Here is a 25,738-nt window from a genome sequence, read left to right as displayed (position 1 = left end):
ACATAATCAGTTCAATTCAATAAAGTCCTTTTTAAATGTGCTTTATTTGCTTTCCAGTTTTGTAGTTGGGGAGTTTTCCATGGGTCAAAATAAAAGTAAAATCAGTCTACAGACTAGTAAATTTAAGTTATTGATGTCAGTTGTACACAGTGTGAATTACAATTGTACCAGCTTGGGCACATTTAATTAGCTAATACAGAAAACAGTAAAAATTTTAAGAGTATTGTAAGATGAAAAAGAACAACCCTGGATTTTTTCCTTTATATTTTGTATGTAGTTTTAATTTTTAAATTCTCTACATGCATATTGATTTTATCATAAAAATATAAGATGATCTATACTCTATTTACATTCTTAAAGACTATAATATTTTTTGGATTTGATGTACTATAGTTTCATTATTCTTTTGTTTCTTGTTATTTATACCATTTCCATTTTTTAAATATTTTAAATGATACAATTAAAAACATCCATGTTTTATACCACATTTTGTTTATTCATTAATTTGATGGACATTTCAGTATTTTCACCTTTTTGTCTATTGTGAATAAAACTATAATAAACATTGATTTAAGAATATATATTTGAATTCTACTGTTAGGGACTATATTGTGCTTCCTCAAATTCACATTGAAGTCCTTAATCCCAATACCTCAGAATATGACTGTGTCTAGAGATAAGGCCTCTAATGAGTGAGAGAGTCAGGTCCTAGGCAGGTTGATAGGGAAGCTAGGGGTCCCCAAGGAGAGAGGGGTCTGGAATTCTCAAGGAGGAAGAAAGGACAAACTTTTTTTCTTTCTCCACATTCCTTAGGATTATATAACAATAATATATCTTTGGATTCAACCTTCTGTTATCTTAAAATGTTAATTATGGGAGTAGACCTGGTCTTTACAAGGATGTATCTTGCCTAAGGACAGTGTTATCTTAAAATGTAAATTATGGGAGTAGGTCTGATGAGGTCTTTACAACCTCCAGATATTCTTTGGATTATATAACTTCATTGTTAACACTAGCAAGGGGGTACTCTTTCTGCCCACTTCTGATGCCTATATCAGAAGCTTTCTCTATCTCCTTTATACTTTAATAAAACTTTATTACACAAAAGCTCTAAGTGATCAAGCCTCGTCTCTGGCCCCGGATTGAATTCTTCTCCTCCGGGGGCCAAGAATCCCGGTGTCTTCATGTGATTCAACAACAACCTTTCATGAGGTAGTTAAGGTTTGTGAGATCATTACGGTGGGGCCCTAGTCCATTGTGATTCGTGTTATTTTAAGAGGAGAACATTAGGACACAGAGACACAGAGGGAAGACCATGTGAAAACAGAAGGAGAACATGGGTTCTATAAACCAAAGAGAGGGGCCTCAGCAGAAATCACTTTGATCTTGACTTCTAGCCTCCCAACTGTGAGTAAATTTCTGTTGTTTAAGCCATAAAGTCCACGGTATTTTGTTATGGTAGCCCAAGCAAATTTGGGATACTTGCTTTCAAATTCTTTGGGTACATACTTAGGAGTTGAATTTCTGGATCATATATTTATTTTTATTTCTGGGTCATAAGTTAATTCTGTGCTTAAATTTTTGAAAGATAATTAATTCTTTCTATAAACATATGAGTACTTACCCCATGCCAAGATTTTGAGCTATTATTTAGAAATCAAGGTAAATACATTTCTTTTTTTTTTTTTTTCCAGAGAGCTCACTATCTAAAAGATTAGAATATTATAAGATTAAAAAGTCAGATGCAGTAATAAAAATGTTTGAAAGTTACTGAAGTTTAATTCACAATATATATTTGACAACATTAAATGATTTTACTTTATTCCTAAATTAATATGTAAGAATGGCAATATATCCTTATAGTAGTATCTTTGTGCAGTTCATTGTACGAGAAAAAAAAGTCACAAATCCCCACTGCTTTGAGCCATATTTCTGTAGTCTGAAGGTTCACGGCCCCCAACAAGAAGTAGAATCTATTTCCTTACCTCTCCTATTGGTCTTTAGTCACATGATTTGCTTTACCCAATGCAACATTAGGCAAAATGATTTAAGCAGTCTGCAAAAATGCTTGCACACTGAGGCTCACTCTTTTAGTAAATTTGAATCTCTAAAGTCATCATATGAAAGAATCTAAGTAATCTGTTGGAGGATGAGAGACTGTGTAGAGAATTGAAGCAGCTCAGGTAATAAGATTATATCTGATCACAGACATTAATAGAATTATTTTTAAAAATCTAGAAAAAGAGCAGCTCTTTGGAAAATAAGCTGCACACTTCTGTAAGTCTGTAGAAATGCCACTCAAAATTCTTATCTCGGTATTCTGTTTTTTTGTGTGATTTTCAGTCTTACTATGTATGAAGCATATACACTAATCAGTTCAAGAAAAAAATTGTAATTTTTTATATTTTTCTTTCTTTAATTTCTACTTTTATCTTTATGGGTTCCCATTCTTATTCTCACTTTAGTCTTCTACAAAGATTTCTTGTCTTTGTAGTCTCTTGTTGTGAGTGCTTAGATTACAGATTTTGCACCTCTCTCTCTTTATAAATATAAGCATGCAAAATTATAGATTTCTCTTTAAGCACTGATGTTTGCATTCCTTAAGTTCTGATACACTTTAGTATCATTATTATTCTGTTGAAAATATTATCTAATTTTGTGTGCTTCTGTTTTTAATTTGTGGATATTGAAAATGTGAGATACTGCCCTGTTAGGAAATATCCACTGATATGTATTGAGGGATAAAAGGACAACATGTCTTCATCTTATTTGAAGGAAAGAGACAATAATAAAGGCAATATAGGGAATTTATAGTTTGTAGTAATTATTAATACTATTCTGTCTTTTCCATACATTTGAACTTATTGCAAAATGAACATTTAAAAGAAAATAAAGCTATTTGTTGCTGGAAGATAAAGATGGTTCAACATTAAGGAATCTGAAAGTGCATTTCAATATGCTAAATAATTAAGTGAGAATAACTGTATCATTATCTCCATAGTTTAAATATATTAAAATTAAATATTTATTTCAAATAAATTTCAATAAAAATTATTAACAACCATAGAATAGAAATAAAGTCCTTGTTTTGGTAGAGTACATTTATGATAAATATACCATATTTCTCATTTATAACAAAATATTATCAGTAGAAGGATACCCTTGAATTCAGAAACTAGATTTTAGGATACCCACTACCATAACTACTCTTGAATGTAAAATCTGAGATAATTAGAAATTAAATAAAAGCAATAAAACTAGAAAATACATGAAAGTGTGAAAATAAGTGAAATGAAGATTCTCTTCATTTTCAGAAATTATAAGAATTATTTATATTTATTATTTATTGCATAATTATTTATGCAAATTTGGAAAACTCAGCAGTGGCCACAGGACTGGAAAAGGTCAGTTTTCATTCCAATCCCAAAGAAAGGCAATGCCAAAGAATGCTCAAATTACCACACAGGTGCACTCATCTCACACGCTAGTAAAGTAAGGCTCAAAATTCTCCAAGCCAGGCTTCAGCAATACGTGAACTGTGAACTTCCAGATGTTCAAGCTGGTTTTAGAAAAGGCAGAGGAACCAGAGACCAAATTGCCAACATCTGCTTGATCATCGAAAAAGCAAGAGAGTTCCAGAAAAACATCTATTTCTCCTTTATTGACTATGCCAAAGCCTTTGACTGTGTGGATCACAATAAACTGGAAAATTCTGAAAGAGATGGGAATACCAGACCACCTCACCTGCCTCTTGAGAAACTTGTATGCAGGTCAGGAAGCAGCAGTTAGAACTGGACATGGAACAACAGACTGGTTCCAAATAGGAAAAGGAGTACATCAAGGCTGTATATTGTCATGCTGCTTATTTAACTTACATGCGGAGTACCTCATGAGAAAAGCTAGGCTGGAAGAAGCACAAGCTGGAATCAAGATTGCCAGGAGAAATATCAATAACCTCAGATATGCAGATAACACCACCCTTATGGCAGAAAGTGAAGAGGAACTCAAAAGCCTCCTGATGAAAGTGAACGTGGAGAGTGAAAAAGTTGGCTTAAAGCTCAACATTCAGAAAATGAAGATCATGGCATCCGGTGCCATCACTTCATGGGAAATAGATGGGGAAACAGTGGAAACAGTGTCAGACTTTATTTTTTTGGGGGCTCTAAAATCACTGCAGATGGTGACTGCAGCCATGAAATTAAAAGACGCTTACTCCTTGGAAGGAGGGTTATGACCAACCTAGATAGCATATTCAAAAGCAGAGACATTACCTTGCCAACAAAGGTCGGTCTAGTCAAGGCTATGGTTTTTCCTGTAGTCATGTATGGATGTGAAACTTGTACTGTGAAGAAAGTTGGGTGCCGAAGAATTGAAGCTTTTGAACTGTGGTATTGGAGAAGACTCTTGAGAGTCCCTTGGATTGCATGGAGATCCAACCAGTCGATTCTAAAGGAGATCAATGTTCTTTGGAAGGAATGATGCTAAAGCTGAAACTCCAGTACTTTGGCCACTTTATGTGAAGAGCTGACTTATTGGAAGACTCTGATCCTGGGAGGGATTGGGGGCAGGAGGAGAAGGGGATGACAGAGGATGAGCTGGCTGGATGTCATTACCGACTGGATCGACGTGAGTTTGAGTGAACTCCAGGAATTGGTGATGGACAAGGGAGGCCTGACGTGCTGCAATTCATGGGGTCGCAAAGAGTCAGACACGACTGAGTGACTGAACTGAACTGAACTGATGCTGCATGCTGCTAAGTCACCTCAGTCGTGTCCGACTCTCTGCGACCCCATAGACAGAAGCCCACCAGGCTCCTCAGTCCCTGGGATTCTCCGGAAAGAACACTGGAATGGGTTGCCATTTCCTTCTTCAATGCATGAAAGTGAAAATTGAAAGTGAAGTCGCTCAGTCATGTCCAACTCTTCGCGACCCCATGGACTGCAGCCCACCAGGCTCCTCCATCCATGGGATTTTCTAGGCAAGAGTACTGGAGTGGAGTGCCATCGCCTTCTCCAAATAAGAAAGTATAAAACATGGCTACTTAGAGATCCACATAAAATAAATAACAACTTTCTTATATGTTATCAAAATAGCTATATAAGAAATTTAGTTCATACTAGGAAATATATGTGTATATACATATTACCTATCTGCTCAGTCCTGTCCAACTCTTTGTGCCATGAAATTTTCCAAGCAAGAATACTGGGCTGCCATTTCCCATTCCAGAAGATCTTCCCAACCCAGGGGTTGAACCCAAGTTTCTTGCACTGGTAAGAGGATTCTTTAGTGCTGCGCCACCTGGGAAATCCACCTAGGGATAAACCTAATAAGAGATTTATGGGAATAATGTACTGATATTTACTAGCTTATATAGAAGAGACAAAAATCCAGAGAATTACTTATAATGCATGGCAAAACTATTTAAATACCTCAATTATTTCCAGTCTATGCTATTGATTTAAAGTAGTATCAGTCAGTTCGTTCTGAAAAATTCTTTAGAACCAGAAAACCTATTTCTAAAGTTTACCTGTAAAATTAGAGTAAGAGTAGGAATTGCAAAGAAACTTTTGAAGAGAGTATAGTTCTGCCAAACTTCTCTATTTTTACTAAGCATGTAATATTTATCTAAATATGTGATAGTAATGTTAATACAAACCAAACTATTTAATTTTGGATTAGAAAAATGAAGTTGTGAAAGAGACAAGTTAAGACTAAATATTTGTATTATAGTTTCTTAAATGTGGTCTTTCAAATCAATGAATCATTATCTGATTATATTTCAATGTATCCATATTATCTGATTATATTTGTGTCAGTTGCATGTGAATATTATATTATGTCTAAAATTTAACCATTTGTGTTTGTGTCCTCAGTAACATAATCACAATTTTCTTTATAATTATTGTCTATCTTTATTGAACCATTTGATATAATGTATGTTTTATGTTATGAAAATCTTTCTTGACATTTTTTTGTTGAATTTAATTTCTTTTGCAATTTTGTCACTAGATTTTCTATACTCATATTTTTAAGTGAGATTATTCTGGGATGTATGTGTGTGGGGGCCAATATATGTACATATCTGTCATATATGTATGTAAACATACTCAGGCATGCACATTTTTAAAGTTTATGCTAGTTTTGTAAAACTTATAGTTTTCTCCTATTTTTCTTTGTTTGTGATCAATTTATATATTAAGGAAACTGTGTGTTCATTCTCTTTTTGAAAGAAAAATTCTGGTCCAGAGCCATTATTAGAGCTAAGTCTTTGATAAATTTCTCATTTTAATTGGCTTATTTGTATCATTACTCTTTCAGTATTGATTTCTTCTGGCATCAGTTTTGATGATTTTAGACTACATTAATTCTAAAAAGGATTTGAAAAATTTACATTTTATTTTTGTTTTTTTATGGAATATTTACTAAATTATATTTCTATGTTTTGTCCTAACAAGTCTTTCATTTTCTTGCTATATCATTATACATTTAATGTAGGTAAATATTTTTAACAAAACAACATTTGTATTACATCTTTACCATCTGAGCCGTAGAGCTTCCCTGGTAGCCCTACCATCTTTCAGATGGTAAAGAATCCAGCTGCAATGTGGGAAAACTGGATTCAATCCCAGGGTCTGGAAGGTCCCCTGGAGAAGTGAATGGCTACACACTCCAGTATTCTTACCTGGAGAATTCCATGGACAAAGGAGCATAGCGGGCTACAGTCCATGGGGACACAGACAGTTGGACATGACTGAGCGACTAACTTACACACACATGTATAATATATAAGGAAGATACGTAAATACCTCTGTATAATCCCTACAATTAAATTCATTAAAGATCAAATAAAAAATGAAAAAGTACTATTAAATATCATCAAATAATTTCTCAGCACCAAGGTATCAAGTGAGTGATATGAAGTGTAAACCAACCATCTGCTATGTTTCATGTTTTTGTAATATACTTGTTTCCTTCATCATAATGCTAGCAAAAATTATGTGTGCAGTCATGAGATGATTTCCGGGCATGCTGTTCCTTCCAGATGTAATTTTGTGATCAATCTTTTTTTTGTTTCCTCTTCAATTTACTCATTTAGTAAGAATTTAGTGAATATCTATGTGCACATTGCTCTGTACTCAAATTAGTGATTTAAAAATAGTGTGGAATATGTCTCTTTTCTGGGACAATTTGTTGTGCATGGGCACATAGGGATAAACCCTAATAATTTAAATTTACATACAACATGAAATATACAGATGTCTGATACAGAAAATAAGTGAAAAAATAACAGAATAGGCCTAAAGAGACTGAGTCAGAAATATAATAAAAATATGGACTTGAATTGGACAATAAGTAATAAGTAAATTTTGAGAATAGAAAGACAAGGGGAATAGAAAGACAATTGGAAAAGTAAATACTTTACTTCAAAAGTAAATATTTGAAGTAAGTATTCTTTCAAAAATCACTTTTCTGTTTTCATTCCAATAAAATTTTGGTAATGTTGGCCCAATAGAAACTAAGATGTTACCATATAATATATAATAATTACTTTTTTGTGTGTCCACATTTAGTTTTGAGGAAAGAGAAGAGAAATATACATCTTCATCTGCTATAAGATGTTCCCTCTGTATATATTAAAAAAATTGTTACTGTTTTGTTGTTTTGGAAAAGCAAGTTTCAATTCAATTTAATAAATATAAATGATTATTACAGGATGGGAGAAGATTATTATTACAGTTAGTAGTTATTGAGTCCTTGCAGAATGCCAAGTGCTCTTCAGTTAACCCATCTTTGGGTTAACTGTAAAGACTGGCATTACTGTAAAGCTATTTTACCAGCATAGAAATTCTAGTGGTTACTTGGGTCCTAATAAATCACAGCCTGTAAAGGCAGGATTTGAACTCAATCTCATACAGCTAGAACAGGCAGTGTGCTCCATTTTATGAGTAGATCTGAGGCTTTTGCCCCTGACTCAGTGACTAGAAAGGAAACTACAATCCCTTTTTGCCCTTAGGAGAGTGACTGCAAACATACCATGTGATTGTAAGAATGAGAGATTTGTGAACGCACTGCTTCCTGACTCCCTTAGAGCAGTGTGAATGCAGGCTGAGACTGACTCTTGTCCTTCAACTATTTAAACAAGAGTTAGACCCCATTAGATCTCAGATGGGTTTTTCTACCTTGACACCTGAACATACAGTTGCTGTGGTCCTCTTTTAAACCAAGCAACTTAGGGACCAATTTGATAAGTAAAAGTCCATTTTAAAGGAGAAAGTATAAGGAGAAAGTATGGACAACAGGCTTCATCTGTAAAAGAAAGCAAAGGTCAACTTTTTAATGTCTGTGTTTATCAGGAAAATACTGTCCTCAGAGCTCTCACAATTACAGAAATCAGACACAGAAATAAACCTACTCTTATGTACTTTGTGCCATATTTACATTGCTTTTTAAGTGACAAGACTGTTTTATATGTTACTGTGGAATAGAATATAGGAATGTGTATTAGCCGTGTTTCAATAATAAAGGTAATATACAAAACAGTTAAAATTCTAGTTGTGATAGATTAGAACACAGTATTTTCTTTCAAAGTTTTTAGAATATGTTGATTACTTTAATAAATTTATATTTTCTTTATGTGTGTGTGCTCAGTTACTTTAGTCATGTTCAGTATTTTCTTTTGATATAAATAAATGTATGTTGTGATTATATAAAAAATAATTATTTTCAGTTTTTGTAAATTTGTAAGAGAACTTTCTGAGACTCTAAAATTTAGCCTTAACTGTATTAATCACAGTAGCTTCTCTCTTCACACAGTTAATTACTTTAGGTTATCTAAGTAATATCCATAATTTACACTCAGATAATTCAGCTGGATTTATACAGAACTAGACATGGAACCACAGACTGGTTCCAAATAGGAAAAGGAGTACATCAAGGCTGTATATTGTTACCCTGTTTATTTAACTTCTATGTGAACCTCATGTGAAATGCCAGGCTGGATGAAGGACAAGTTGGAATCAAGATTGCCAGGAAAATTATCAGGAATCTCAGATATGCAGATGACATCACCCTTATGGCAGAAAGCAGAGAGGAACTAAAGAGAATTTTGATGAGAGTGAAAGAGGAGAGTGAAAAAGTTGGCTTAAAATTCAACATTCAGAAAACTAAGATCATGGCATCCGGTCCCATCACCTCATGGCAAATAGATGGGGAAACAGTGGAAGCAGGGGCTGACTTTATTTTTTGGGGCTCCAAAATCACTGCACACGATGATTGCAGCCATGATATTAAAAGACGCTTACTCCTTGGAAAGAAAGTTATGATCTACCTATACAGCATATTAAAAAGCAGAGACATTACCTTGCCAACAAAGGTCCATCTAGTCAAGGCTATGGTTATCCCAGTGGTCATATATGGATATGAGAGTTGGACTATAAAGAAAGCTGAGTGCCGAAGAATTGATGCTTTTGAACTGCAGTGTTGGAGAAGACTCTTGAGAGTCCCTTGGACTGCAAGAAGATCCAACCAGTCCATTCTAAAGGAGATCAGTCCTAAGTGTTCACTGGAAGGACAAAGGTGAAGCTGAAACTCCAATACTTTGGCCACCTGATGTGAAGAGCTGACTCATTTGAAAAGACCCTGATGCTGGGAAAGATTGAAGGCAGGAGAAGGGGATGACAGAGGATGAGATGGTTGCATGGCGTCACCAACTCAATGGACATGAGTTTGGGTAAACTCCCAGAGTTGGTAATGGACAGAGAGGCCTGGTGTGCTGCGGTCCATGGGGTAGCAAGGAGTCAGACATGGCTGAGTAACTGAACTGAACTGAACTGAGGTGATATATATATATATATATATATATATATATATATATATACACACACATATATATATATATACACACACATACACATATAAACACACACATATAGAAATTCAAAAAATAAAAATGAAGAGGAAATAAAAACAATAATAATAACTGAAATAGTCATGGGGAACATTGATTATACTAGAAATACCAAAGGATTGAGACAATAATGTTTTCTTTTAGATCAAATGATCTTAATAATCTCTTCAATCATCTATTTTATTTTCCTAAACTAGATTATTAAGACCTTTCTGCTATGTGGCAGTTGGGATGTACCAACTGGATAAAATAACAGCCTAGGGAACTGCTTGTTGAACCCACTTATTACAGTTCTCATTTTTAATATAATTCAGGCAACCTTACATGAGCTTATATTCTGAGCTAAATCTAACATAGTTCTGTTTTTTGATCTCAAATCCACCAAAACTTCAGTTCTATTGAAGTGTTAGTATCAATATCACATCTCATAAGCTGCTAGTATTTAAACACTGAGATAAAAATATAGACATAGACAGAGGTAGATAAAAATATAGCCTCTTCAAAGACATAAGACATTTCAGTCCATGATGTATTAAGCACAAAGAGCGGATGATTGTTTGTTTTATGTGTGTAAATAACATGCAGAAAAAACTCTAGTTCCTTGAAACAAATATAGGGAATGAGAGCATTATACTATGCTAATAGTCATAAATTACAGCTATCCTGAAAAATGAATTTGTTACATAAAATAATTAAAATGTTGTTCAATAGGTCACTAGTATTAAACATTCAAAACTTCAGTATTCTATTCACCTCCGAACACATTTTCTATTGTTTTTCCTGGGAATTGACTTCTCATTTTGGGGAACTGTCATTTTGATGGGGGTTAACATCAAAGATCATCTTCCCACAGGGTCATGTTACTAGAGAGTTTGAAGACAGCTGTGGTGGGATTTGCTTTATATTAAACTTAGTCTGAAGGAGAAAGGGAGGCCCCCAGGTACACCATCACAACAAGGCATTTCAAAGTAACGCTTGGCTGGTGGCCACTTTGAACTGTGATATATAGATATTGCTGAAGTGTGTTTCTTTCCCTTTACCATCACAGATATTAATTGTAAATGTTTGATAAGCACTTTTTACAGAGTAGAATCTCCTATTACTTATTGGCTTTTAAATTTTATATAACTACAAAAATTATCATTTTATATGAGTACTTTTTAAATGTTTATTTTATGCTGTCCCCCAAAATAGAATAACATCATCTCCATTTGAGTTCCTTCTAATTAATTATTCAAGACATCAAAAATTATCCATAAATACTGAATTATTTTCATACTATATGATAGTTTTAGAATTTCCTTACACTTTTTACCAGTCTTGAATTATAACTATGAAGGAGAATATATACACAAAATATTAAATGGAAAAGGTTAAAAAATCTGTGTGGCTTAAGTAGCCCAGACTCTCAGTACCTAGATGTGGATGAATTAATCATCAATGACTAATATATGTTTTGTATAGTTTGAATTTTATTAATTTGCATAATGAAGGAACTTCAGCCCATTGGAATCCATGGGAAATCAATCATTTCATGTACAGTGTTCACTTCCCAGCTTTGGAACCATACTGCCTGGAAATGACAAAGTAATTCCCAGAATTTCAGTGTTAATTACAATGTAGTACATCACTGGGGCCCTTGTTTGAGAAAAAAAAAATCTTTTAGAGATCTGTATTACATTTCTGGCCACTTCAAATACAGTTGTAATTGTATAAGGAACAGATTATGTTTCCTAATTTTGATTTTAAGCATTTTCGTAAGTGTTATCAAAGATATTTATTTTATAATTTTTGCAAACTTTTAGAAAGAAATTGCTAATCCTTGTAAGTCTCATAAAAGTAGTTTGGATCCAGGGTATTGTAGTGGATATTGTGAAAGTGTCCACATTTACTACATGATACTTCCTGGGCAACCATTATCCCACTGTATGGCAATAGGAGGGCTGAGACCATTCACAGCTGTGTCACTCAACTGGGAACTGCCTTCAGCCATAGGAAACTAATAGCTCAGAGGGTGTCCTTGCTAGAACACAGCCTGAGGTCAGCTGCTGGCCAATGATGGAGAGGGGGTACAAATGTCTAACTTCTGTGCCTCAGTTTGGAACAATGATGAAGCCCCATCCAAACTCCAGAGCTCCTCATAGAGTCAGCTGAATCCCCCATTGTCATCATGGTATTTGTCTTCTTCTCCCTCTCAATCTAATTTCTCATTTCTTTATTGATGTATATTGTAAGAGTACTCCACAACAAAGCTTCTACTTTCTATCGCTCATTTCATGATCTGTTCCAGGAAACTCATGTAACACCATTATGCTTGGAGTAGCCTCAGGAAATCCACTCTAAACAGCAGACCTTCTAAACAGCAGATCCAAATAAATCTACCATTCTATTTGTTATTTATATTCAATTATTTATGTCTGATTCACTAATATATATTACCATTCATTCTAAAACAAGAAATACCACCATAAAAATAAATCTTGAAAGATGTTACCTTCTTGTTCCATTTTTAACCATTACTCACATGTAGAAAATATTTTATTAACAAAAACAATAGGAGTAACAGAAGTTACCATTATTCACTCTCTGATACTGGGACATTTAAATAGATTCTTTAATTTCACCTCAGTTTTGCAAGGGATATTATTATCAACACGTAAATTTCATTTATCTAATCCTCAGTGTAAATTACTGATGAAATTTTTAGCAAATGTAAAAAAATAAAACTGATTTGGGTAAATGTTAAGGAACTGACAACTGCTTAAAGATAATAAATGACAAGACAACATCAAGCCCCAGATCAAAAGGATTCCAAATCCCAAGGGCTTTCCATTTATTAGGTAGTTTCTTAAAGTGTACAGAAACTAATAGTCTGGGGCATACATATATATAGATTCAATTACAGCTGAAAAATAATCACATACAGCCAATTTAAATATAGAAGAAGGAGGAGAAAAGGAGATGGAGGGGGAGCAGAGGAAGAAGGAGAAAGATGATATAGAAACTCAGCTATAGAAACTTACTCTAATCTATACGGAGAGCTCATAGTAATAGAGGCTGAGTCCTAAAAGGAAGTACTCTGAGAGACAGAAAATGAAAGATGCCAGTCAGAAGACTTGGAACCAGAAACTGGCACAGCATAGTTTCTACACTATTCCATTGGTCAAAGCAGTCAGACTTTCAATATTTAAGACAGAATATAGACCAAATTTACTGACACAATGAAGGTTAAAAATTATGACTATCAGTAATTTACCACAGCCTTGAGATGACAGGGTGAATACTTAGTGGAAAAAATATGTATCTATAGATATACATGTCTTATGCAAACTTAGGAAGACAAATATTCCCTCTGTTTCTCCTCTGTATCTTAGTATCATTTTCTCCTCTCTCCCTCTCCTCTCCCTCCACTTCCTCCTCCTTCCCTCCATCCTTCCCCGCCATTTTTCTGTCTTATCACTTAAGTTGGTGGTAAAATTTATAGAGACAATGCTATAGGTCTGGGAAAAAGAGGTTAAGTAGACAGTTTTCACAATGCCTAAAAACTGGAATGCTAAAGGCAAATCTTCCTTTCAATTCAGAAAGTTCTCAAGTTTAGTGTTCCATATAAAGAAAGTGTTGGAATTAAAACAAACAAAAAAAAATCTGTAGGAATATTAAGGTGCTAGATGAAATTTGTTTCACTGGCATACGATTTTAAACTTTATATATATTATCTTCATGCAGCATGTATTTCATGTAATGCCAGTGAATGTTCAAACTACCTCACAGTTGCACTCATTTCACATGCTAGCAAGGTAATGCTCAAAATTCTTCAAGCTAGGCTTCAGCAATACATGAACTGAGAACTTCCAGCTGCACAAGCTGGGTTTAGGAAAGCCAGAGGAATCAGAAATCAACGTGTATACATTTTCTAAATAACTTCACTCTCTCAGTTCAGTTCAGTTCAGTCACTCAGTTGTGTCCGACTCTTTGCAACCCCATGAATCGCAGCACGCCAGGCCTCCCTGTCCATCACCAACCCCCGGAGTTCACCCAGACTCATGTCCATCGAGTCAGTGATGCCATCCAGCCATCTCATCCTCTGTCATCCGCTTCTCCTCTTGCCCTCAATCCCTCCCAGCATCACAGTCTTTTCCAATGAGTCAACTCTTCACATGAGGTGGCCAAAGTACTGGAGTTGCAGCTTTAGCATCATTCCTTCCAAAGAAATCCCAGGGCTGATCTCCTTCAGAATGGACTGGTTGGATCTCCTTGCAGTCCAAGGGACTCCCAGGAGTCTTCTCCAACACCACAGTTCAAAAGCATCAATTCTTCGGTGCGCAGCCTTCTTCACAGTCCAACTCTCACCTCCATACATGACCACAGGAAAAACCATAGCCTTGACTAGACGAACTTCACTCTCTAGGAGTATTCTAATGAAATCAGAGATTTTCAAGATAAAAATGGGCTTCAAATCTAGTACTTCATTTTATAGGTACTGAACTTGAGGTCCAGCGAAATTAAATGACTTGTCTAATCACATAATTTTTGGTAAAGGCAGGACTAAAAATTTTGGTATTTTATTAATATTCAGAACTTATTAGAATATAGCTTAATACATCAGTATACCAGCATCAGAACAACTCACATGTCAATATCCTTTTAGCTTTCAATTTTAGTTTGAGCAATCAATTTCTCTTTATATAGAGATATTTTAGGACTCATGCAACTTTATTATAATATTTAGTATACCTTTTTATAGTTTTTTATTCCAAAGTGGGAGCATAAATATATTTGATAAAATTTGCATTTTTTTTCTGGAACTGAATTAAACCTGAAAGGTGAATATGTGTGTGTTTAAATTCTCTCCATCTTAATATGCTCACATTTTTATGAAATATGAAAATCAGCTTTATGGAATTAATCTATTTTCTAATAACTTCAGTTGAAACCAGAGATGAGCAAATTAGATGTCCCTTTATAAGGAGCAATAAGATGTCATGTACGAAACATTATGTTTACTAAGGAGATTGTGTAAACATTATAAGATAGTAAATGCATAAATATATACCGTCATTAAACCCCACTAATAATCAGAAATACATGTAATTAATTTAGCTACGTCCTTTAGGAAGCAAGTCCTTTATGCAGAAATGGTATCTTTCACTTAAATAATGTCCTCAGAGGAATAAATAATGTGTGCCTTGTGTGCTAAGTCACTTCAGTCGTGTCAAACTCTTTGCCACCACATGGACTGTAGCCCGCCAGGCCCCTCTGTCCATGGAATTCTCCAGGCAAGAATACTGGAGTGAGTTGCCATGCTCTGCCCCAGGGGCATCTTCCCAACCCAGGGATGGAACCCAAGTCTCTTATGTCTCCTGCATTGGCAGGCAGGTTCCTTTATCACTAGTGCCACCTAGGAAGCTGTAATGACTTTGGAAATCATTGGAATTTGTATCACTCAGTGAGGAGGTCTTTATCAGATATACAAGTTCCAACTGATTATCATTGTATGGACTAATACATCAGTAGCCTGAATCTGGTTAAGTCTTTAGTGCTTTTCAGCCCTAAAACATTGAGGTTAAGTCAACAATGACAGCTTCCAACAGCAAGTTTCATTGAAAATTGTCTGTTTGTGATTCTGGAGTTGTTTGCATTTTATTCATTTTTAACAAGGAAAGATAATAATTTCAGATATGCATTTGATTTTAAGGAAATTTTTTTAGTCGATTAAAACTAGATTTGTGAAGTTACAGTCAGCTGTCAAAATTATTTCTTAAACTGTGAAGACTTAAATATTTATATGAAAAATTTTAAGTAAAAATAACCATAGAATAAATATGAAAGTAACAAACTTTCTAAATATTAATTTAAAAATTCACATTTTTCTTCACCTTCCTTTTAAATAAGTAATAATCCAAAGTTTTCAATTTGTAAAGCACTTGTGTCAAAAGTTACTAATACTTAGAAGTTTTCTTTTTTATTTTGCTTAAACCAAAGAATTTTAGAATAGAATTAAAGACATTTGAGACACAATACTTTATTTTTAAATTTAAAAGGGCACAAGTTGGCAAAGATATTTTCCCAGCTGCAAAATTCTAACAAAATTCTATGCTCGAAAATCCCTTGTAGAGTGTATATAACTTTCAAGACTGATTTTTCTCATCGAACACTCTTTCCAAATATTCTCTATAATTGTTGTTTTTACTAGACTCTGAATCCTTAAAGACAGGAACTGCATGACTTTATCCATGCCAATTACCTCTTAGATATGTTTTCATTTATTCAAGAATTAAATTCCACTCTTAACTACTAGCTTCCTACAAATTAAGGTTATTAAGACTCTGGAGCTAAACTCTCTTCATTTATAATCCATATCTATTGCATATTGGATAAGTATCTTAGTTTGCTTATCTACAAAATGGGAAGAATAATAGGCCCTATTTCCTAGGTTCTATGAAGATTTAAAGTGTTAATACATATTAAAACAATGAGAAAATATTAAACATATTAAAAATATTCATAGAACATATTAAAACAATTTGAGAACAATCTGAGACATTCACTATTAAATGACAGTTAGGCAGTGGAGCACAGAGGTTAAGAGAATGGACTTGGGAACCTAGAGCCTGATTCTAACCCTTTTGCCAACAACAGGTGTTACCTGTATTTTTTTGTGCTCATTAATATCTGTATGACTCAATAGCTAACATCTATTCAGTTCAGTTCAATCGCTCAGTCATGTCCAACTCTTTGCAACCCCATGGACTGCAGCATGCCAGGCTTCCCTGTCCATCACCAACTCCCAGAGCTTGCTCAAACCCAGGTCCACTGAGTCAGTGATGCCATCCAACCATCTCATCCTCTGTCATCCCCTCAGCTTTCTTTTTGGTCCAACTCTCACATCCATACATGACTACTGGAAAAACCATAACTTTGACTAAATGGACCTTTGCTGACAAAGTAATTTCTCTGCTTTTCAATATGCTGTCTAGGTTGATCATAGCTTTTCTTCCAAGAAATAGGAGTCTTTTAATTTTATGGCTGCAGTCATCTTCTGCAGTGATTTTGAAGCCCAGGAAAATAGTCTCTCACTGTTTCCATTGTTTCCACATCTATTTGCCATGAAGTGATGGGACTGGATGCCATGATCTTAGTTTTTGGAATGTGGAGTTTTAAGCCAGCTTTTTCACTCTCCTCTTTTCCTTTCATCAAGAGGCTCTTTAGTTCCTCTTTGCTTTCTGCCATATGGGTGGTGTCATCTGCATATCTGAGATTATTGATATTTATCCTGGCAATCTTGATTCCAGCTTGTGCTTCATCCAACCTGGCATTTCACACGATGTACTCCGTGTATAAGTCAAATAAGCATAGTGACAATATACAGCCTTGACATATGCTGGAATAATGATAATTGCTAAGAAAAACATATGATGCCTACTATTTTTGATTAACTATATATCTCAAGAGGTATTCCATGAAACTGTTCTTACTGCCAGTGAGGGCTTTCCTTTCAAACTTCTGTATGGTTTGCTATCACAGTATACTGAGCTGGAGTTTATGTGAGCCTTGAAGGCTTACACTACTGTAACTAAATTAGAAACAACTTCTTTCTTTTTTGCATCCTATTCCTGGAAGGCTTTAAAAGCAGGGTTACTCCCATAACAGAACAGGAACCACCAACAAATCACTCCAAAAGTAGTGAGTCTGAGAGATCATATACCTTGAAGGAAGGTTAAATGGAGTTATGAATTTAAAAGAAAGAGGAAGAAAAAGAGAAGGGGGGTGGCAAATGAGGAATGGACAGAGAGAAGTAGAATAAAAATTTTTTAAAGCTTTAATGTTTACTGTTATTTCCTTTCCTCGAGTATACAATTCACCTGTAATGCTTCACAATTACTTTATTTTATGAGTTTGGAAAAATATTTTGGTTACTAGGCACTTCCTTTATGAAACAGTAGAAAAAGATCTCTAATATTATACAAATATGCTTTCCCTATGAAGGCATGGATCACATTCAAGTCTCCAAACAAGCAATCTATTTACTTGAACATATAGCAAGACAAAACCTTGGGATGGGCAGATAGGCCTGTAAAAAATACATGTCCTGGTAAGAAGTATCACATAATTCACCTTTGGATTCTGTCTGAAGGATGTCTCTGCTCTTCTCATGCAGTTTGATATCTGGATACTCGGGCCAGAAGCCTTCCTTTTCTTTCTGCTTTGTCTTCAGTACTATGTACATTTTACTTTTTTTTTTTTTTTTCCTCCAAGTATCAACTCTTGATTATACTCCATTATGTACTCAGTGGCTTGGCTTTCTAACAATTTCCTTTTCTCTTTTTTGACCATGATTTCAATAGCACTATACCCTAATGCTTCTGAGGTGATGCTAGTGGTAAAAAAGGAGAAATGAGAGATATGAGTTCGATCCCTGGGTTGGGAAGATCCCTTGGAGGAGGACATGGAAACCCACTCCAGTATTCTTGCCTGGAGAATCCCATGGACAGAGGAGCCTGGTGGGCTACAGTCCATAGGGTTGCAAAGAGTCAGACACAACTGAAACGACTGAACACGCAAGCGTATTCTAATGCTGACCTTGACAACTTGGTGTGGTATGTCCCTCTAAGTTTACAATTATTATTTTTAGTTTTTAATGAATCTGCAGTGGGTGATATTTCAACAGGTTTAAATGATACCTTTATTCTAGGAGAATAAAAACATAAGCAAGCTAGTCTAAGAATTAGAGGATAAATTTCTTTCAAAAGCATTCATGAGCACATGGGGGAAACACATACACGTGTCAATTTGTTGTCATTCTACACCATGAAGAGTTATACAAAGCAAGTAATCTGTGATGCCTATTTAAAAGAACAATGTCTTAGATTCAAAATTCTTATTTTATTTATAACCAAACTTACATCTAGAATTTCTGACAAAACTACAACCTTGAATTTCACCTGAACTTGAAATTCCATGTCAGCACTGAGCATCATGATTTCTCAGTCCTACTACATCTCAGTCTCTACACATTCCTGAACCTTATTCCCATCCTCATGTCCTGTTTCATTAAAAGGTAGTATAGCTGATGATTGGTACTAAAGACATAAAGTGTACTAATTTCCTTTGTCGGCTACTTTCAGATGTCCAAGAACAAATTTTGTTGTATTATATCAAACCTCCCTATACCCATTTAAAATTACTTATCCAATGCTGCAGTAAGACTATATCCCTGTTTATTCCTAGCAAGATAACTGATCCCTTTCTGGAGTAGATTAAAAAAAAAAAGGCTTTCCTGATGTTCTCATTTTATTTTTCTTTAATTTGTTTTTGTGGTGGTGGTTTAGTTGCTAAATCATGTCCAACTCTTGCGACCCCATGGACTGTAGCCTGTCAGGCTCCTCTGTCCATGGGATTCTCCAGGCAAGAATACTGGAGTGAGTTGCCATTTCCTTCTCCAGGGGATCTTCCTGATCCAGGAATCGAACCCGGTCACCTGTCTTTCAGGCAGATTCTTTACCCGCTGAACTATGAAGGAAGATCCAAAATTTATATTCTTATTTCTATTCATTGCGACCATTGACCTCAGATTTTAAAAACCTAGTTTCAATGCGATTTATACCATGCAAAATTAAATTGAAAGGTCAAATAGGTACTTTAATCATTTTTTAAAATTCTTCTTAAATTATGCAGATAATATAATAAAATTAACTCTCAAGCAGAATGGTCTGTAGACAAACCCCTGCAGTCTTCAGAACTGGTTGACATTATGCAGCTATTTCAGATAATGCAAGAAATGCATTATTACATAATATCTTGCCTGCTTTTTGCACGTGACAGAGGAACTAATGATATTTTCTAAAGTGAATCATTGCCCTGTAGCATTACTCTCTGCCAAGCAACCTCCAGCTGCTTTCTCAGACCCACTTTTTGTGCTTGTAATTTTCTTTTGTTCCTCATCTCCTGAAGTATTAGGACTAAGGCTGGGTATTTCTCTTGTTCCTGTGCCTTTACTTGACCTCTCTCTTTACCTCTGGAACTGTCAGAATCCAAAGAGTAATATATGAAACACCACATTGAATATTAGCAACATTTTCATCCATCAATAGATAGTGAGCAAAATGTCTAACTGACAGCTGACAAAGCTTTTCTTGTCTTCAGTCCCATGGCACAATTCTAACAGTTGCAGTTTTCCCAGATGTATATGGATGCTGACTGTGCTAGTTGACATGCTGTTCTTAGCAAAATGCAATGTGTTCAATCAAGCTGGTAGAGCCAGAGTCCATAAATTTATCATGCAAATGTTAGTGGTTGGAAAGCCTTCTCAAAGGATGCTGATGCAAAGTGAGCCAGGATTGGTTTCTCTTTCCAACCAGACACTTCATTCAGTGCTATTGTTGACCTCAACAGCCCTGGGGCCAAGTTTCTCATGATCATTCAAAACACTGGTAACATTTATTTCAAAAGAGAAGTTATAATGAAAAACTCTCCATTTGTAAAATGAACACACACCAACAAAGATTTTCCAGACTCATTATATATACAAGGACATTGTTAGAAAATGTACCAGGATAACACTTTGCCTTTGTTGAGACAGAAGGAAAGATGTGAAATATATGTAAGAATGTTAGAACTCCACTAAATTACAACAGGAAAAAATGCTAAATGTAAATTTTACTAATAAAAATGGCTGTGCTGCTTTCAAAAATAGATATCTAATATTATTTATTTGCCAAAATTCACATTGATAAATATCAAATTTGTATAACATAGAATCTCACATTTTGTATCTAAACAACCTTTAACAATCTAAGAATAGTGATCACCAGAAGCCCTCATTTACCTGAACACAATAAAAAGTTAAAAATACACATAGTGACCACTGAATATATCAGTAATATCAATATTTTAAAATTTTATTTAGAGACATTTTGATTTTTTTTAGACCAGGGAGAATTAGGGAATAATTGATTTTAAGAGCTTTTGTTAACAGTGGTATTTTGCATTTGTCATGTGTCAGTGGAAACAAAGATTTTTTCAGAACCACATCAGGGGCTATGACATCTCAAATGTTGTAATTCTTCACTAGAACCCTCTGATGTACGTAATTTTATTCCCAGTTTTTCTCAGCTATTTTTCTGACATTTTCATTCTGTTCTTGGGATTACCCAGTAGCTTTTTTTTTTTTTTTTCCCTTTACTGTGTGACATATTTCCACTTCTGTTATTTGCTCTAGAGAAATGTAAATGTATACAAACAGGAAAACCTGCCCTTAGATCTTTATAGCAAATTTATTCACAATCACCAAAACCTAGAAAGAACTCAAACGTTTTTCAACAAGTGATAATCTCTGGTAAATCCATACAGTGGAATAATATTCATCAAAAAAAATAAGTTATTTATAAATGTAGCAACTTGAATTCACCTTCAAGATATACTGAATGAAAGAAGCCAGTGATATAAAGTTATATATTCTATGACATTATATGGTATTCTCAGGCTTCCCTGGTGGCTCAGAAGGTAAAGAATCTGCCTGCAATGCAGGAGACCTGGGTTCGATCCCTGGGTCAGGAAGATGGCCTGGAGAAGGGAATGGCCACTCGTTCCAGTATTCTTGCCTGGAGAAATTCATGGATAGAGGAGCCTGGCAAGCTACAGTTCATGGGTTCACTGAGTCGGACATGACTGAGTGACTAACACACATATGGTATTCTCAAAACGATAAAATTATCCTTCTTTGTATGATTTTAGAGATAGTGAAAGAAATGGCAATCCTATCCAGTATTCTTTCCTGGAGGATCCCAGGGACAGAGGAGCCTGGTGGGCTGTCATCTACGGGGTCACACAGAGTCGGACACGACTGAAGTGACTTAGCAGCAGCAGCAACAGAGATAGCGAAATATTATTTTAAAGGTATAACACAAAGGAGGTTTTGGGGGGTGAGGGAACTGTTATATATGCTTATTGTTCTAGATGGTTACATGAATCTACACATTTATAATTCACAGAGATGTATGCCAAAAAAAGTAAATTTTAAAATGTAGTTATTAAAAAAGACTTGAAGACAAAACAAATGTTAGATATAACTTTCACAGAGCCTGGGGAATTTTATTCCCTAGAACAAATAGAATTTTATAGTAATCTTTAAATTTGAAAGACCATCTTATGGTTTACACAAATTTATCAAAATTAAGAACCTTGAACTTATTTAAAACCATTTGCTTTTATAATATCAAGTATCTTGGTATTACACAGTCTTAGTTATAATTATCCTATTCTTTTTATCCTGCTCAGTAATCTAATTTTGTTAATTTAAAAACTAACCACCTAGGCCAACCACTAAAATCATATTCCACTAATTGTAGATCATTAAAAGGAACCTTAATATTGTTGGCCATTTAGGAAGGTCACAAAGTTGACAAAGAGAAGTGCCTGGGATTCCTTTTCTTCCTTCTATGTTAGAAGTCTCTTTCTAAGTGAGTTTATTTAGTGAGTGAAAGCTGCCAAGATCTTCCAGTTTGGAAATTGGAGATACTTAATTCTTGAGCACATGGCTTAAAAACATTAACATTTTAAACTTGGCATAAACCTCAGTCTGAGGGAAAAACAGCTGCTTTGCTAAGCATTGGGGAAAAAATGATCATTAAAAAGTTTTAAATAAGTGGGAAATGCTATTCTGCCTGATCATTAGAAAGTTTTGTGAAAAGTTAGCAGTTGAGGAAAACCTTACCCCCACCTCATTAGATGTTACAGTCAATATGATATGTGAACACAGGGAAAGAAATACATTCTGCTGAGCATTGTATTAAAACAGAAATTTATAGAGTAAGCACAATAATTCTTTGGAATTATTTAGGGTTTTTCCCTCAAGTTGAATATGCAATTCAGTCTTGAGGGGTACTTAAAAGGGGGCTGCTTGATGTGGACTTCTGGTATATTTCCCTGGCACCATTCTTTTTTGGTAAATTGAAGTATGATAGTGGACATATGATATTATGTTCATGTCAAGTGCACAACATAGTGTCATTTAACTATTGCCATCTTAGGACATTTTGTTTGATGCATTTATCCAAAAATTGATATTGCATTATGTAGCAAGCAAGCAAAAGAGTTTATTAAGTACAATAAGAGTATTCTCTGGTGGCTCAGAGAGTGAAGTCTGCCTGCAATACGGCAGATCTGGGCTCGATCCCTGGGTTGGGAAGATCCCCTGGAGAAGGACACAGCGACCCACTTCAGTATTCTTGTCCGGAAAATCCCATGGACAGAGGAGAATGGTGGGCTACAGTCCATAGGGTCGCAAAGAGTTGGACAGGACTGAGCAACTTCACTTTCACTTTTCAGAGTAATGTAATATATTGTGATGAAGAAACATTGCTTTTCCATTTCCTTTGTTGTCTCTCCCTTTTTCTTTCTCCTCCCCTCTTTTCCTCCTTCTTTCTTTTTCTTTTCTTATTCATTTTTATCTTTAATACAGAATGACATAGAACTTCATTCTACAATAATCCTACGAACAGAAGAAAGAGAAATAAAAGGTTAAAATTAGTAGAGGCAACTTTGGTCAAGAAATTATGTATATAATACATAAAAATCTCTATAATTTGCTTTCTTGAATATAGCCTATGATAAATCTGATGTTTGATGGAAATAAGAATGGAATTTCACCACTGAATCTTTGGCTATGAGCATCTTACACTATAGTCAGCTTTGTTTGTATTCATATTCTTTTGATCGTTCTAAGAGTTATTCCGATTACTTAAAACTCACAGAAGGGAATGGTAATTCCTTCTCAAAAATCAGTCCAAAGCCATCCGCTCTGAGAAAGCATATATAGTCTGTGAGTATACCATTCAATGTATAATGACCAGCCAGTTTTAAAAAATAGCATATTTACCAAAGAAAAAAGTAATCTCTCAGTTCAGTTCCGTTCAGTTCAGTCACTCGGTCATGTCTGACTCCTTGCGACCCCATGAATCGCAGCACGCCAGGCCTCCCTGTCCATCACCAACTCCCGGAGTTCACTCAAACTCATGTCCATCAAGTCGGGGATGCCATCCAGCCATCTCATCCTCTGTCGTCCACTTTTCCTCCTGCCCCCAATCCCTCCCTGCATCAGAGTCTTTTCCAATGAGTCAACTCTTTGCATGAGGTGGCCAAAGTACTGGAATTGCAGCTTTAGCATCATTTCTTCCAAAGAATACCCAGGGCTGATCTCCTTTAGAATGGACTGATTGCATTTCCTTGCAGTGCAAGGGACTCTCAAGACTCTTCTCCAACACCACAGTTCAAAAGCATCAATTCTTCGGTGCTCAGCTTTCTTCACAGTCCAACTCTTGCATCTGGCCTGGTAGTACACCATTCAAAGTATGATGACCAGCCAGTTTTTAAAAATAGGATATTTACCAAAGAAAAAAGTAATCTCTGCTAACATTTAAATCTGGAATACCTGTCCAAAATAAACATTACTGTGTCTTGAATCTTTTGTTCTTTCTTTTTGTTGTAGTACATTCTTTCAAATTATGAAAAATAGTGTTTATATGATAGATAAATAGTTATTATCCACCAATTTGTGCAATGGTTAGTTTCGAACATTTGTCTATGTCATAGACAATCACCTTTTTAAGAAAGATGGATTCTATTTTTATATTCACATCAAATAAGACCTATCACATCAAATAAGAAATTTTTATATTCACATCAAAATTTTTACTTTTTATTTAGGAATAAAAACTTCAGTGTATATATTATTGTTTTCTCACTATGTTACATTCAGAAAATTAAGTCAGCTAGGGAGTAACTCTTCCCTTTTATTATCCTTTGTGTGTGTATGTGTGTGTGTATGTATAGACTTTTCTGGAGGCTCAGATGGTAAAGAATCTGTCTGCAATTTAGTAGACCTGGCTTTGATCCCTGGGTAGGGAAGATCCCATGGAGGAGGGCATAGCAATCCTTTCTAGTATTTCTGCCTGGGGAATCCCTATGGACTTTAAGAATGACAAACAGACAAAGATTTCCAAAAAAAAGTCAACTTTCCAGAATTTTTGAAAGGAAGTTATTTTTCCTTGTTTTCACTGAGTGTAAGTTAACATATCATTTTGACTTCATTCTATATCTAATATTTTGCATAGACAATGTCTCTCACTTCCTAATGATCATTCAATCCCTCTCTCCCCATTATCACATATTAGTAAGAACACTGACCCATTAAGATTTGCTCTATCCATTGAAAAGCAAATAGAATGTTAGTGACAGCTTTTTTTTGGCCAGAATTTTGAGTTTCAGATTCATTTGTATTGCCAACATGCTCTAGTTGAGAATTCTTCCATGATTTAACATTTGATTAAGCTTGTTAGAGAAGTTCTTTAGGTTTTTGTTTGTTTTGTTTTATACAGTGCATAAACAATGATCATAATCTATACTGCTTCCATGGACTCCATTGTTTTATACTATAACTGCTCATAATTAATGAGTGCATAGAAAGTGGTTAAATTTGCAAGGTAACATAATGGGATAGAATCAGACTGCACACATTCATTCAGTCATCAGTTTGCAGAAGGATTTGCAGCTTAATCAGTTAGGATCCACAGGCTGATCTAATGAGAATAGGACTCAGGAAAGACCCAATTATCTCAAAATGATCTGATGGGGAAATAGGAACCTCTTAGCCAGGTAGAACTTTTGACATTGCAATGGCAAGAAAAGAATTACAATAACCATAATAAATATTATTACTAATACTATTATATAAACACACACACATATATATAACATATCTAAATATAGTATACAATACAGCTACATATATATTTTATATATTTCGTATATGTATAGTATGTATATACTGTATGT

At 34.9% G+C, this 25,738-nt stretch overlaps 1 long non-coding RNA gene across 1 annotated transcript in view; it reads left to right on the top strand.

Moving 5' to 3' along the window:
* Positions 1 to 1,274: 1,274 nt before the first annotated feature.
* The window catches only part of LOC132345587 (uncharacterized), a 37,307-nt gene continuing 12,843 nt past the window's right edge, over positions 1,275 to 25,738 (top strand). The window contains exon 1 of the long non-coding RNA XR_009495041.1: positions 1,275 to 1,407. This is a non-coding gene — a long non-coding RNA (uncharacterized lncRNA). The remainder of the gene's footprint in view (positions 1,408 to 25,738) is intronic.

The sequence above is a fragment of the Bos taurus genome, chromosome 6 (assembly GCF_002263795.3).
Source record: "Bos taurus isolate L1 Dominette 01449 registration number 42190680 breed Hereford chromosome 6, ARS-UCD2.0, whole genome shotgun sequence".
NCBI lineage: Eukaryota > Metazoa > Chordata > Mammalia > Artiodactyla > Bovidae > Bos > Bos taurus.
Note: the sequence above shows the minus strand (reverse complement) of the source record. Positions and strands in the feature narration are given on the sequence as shown.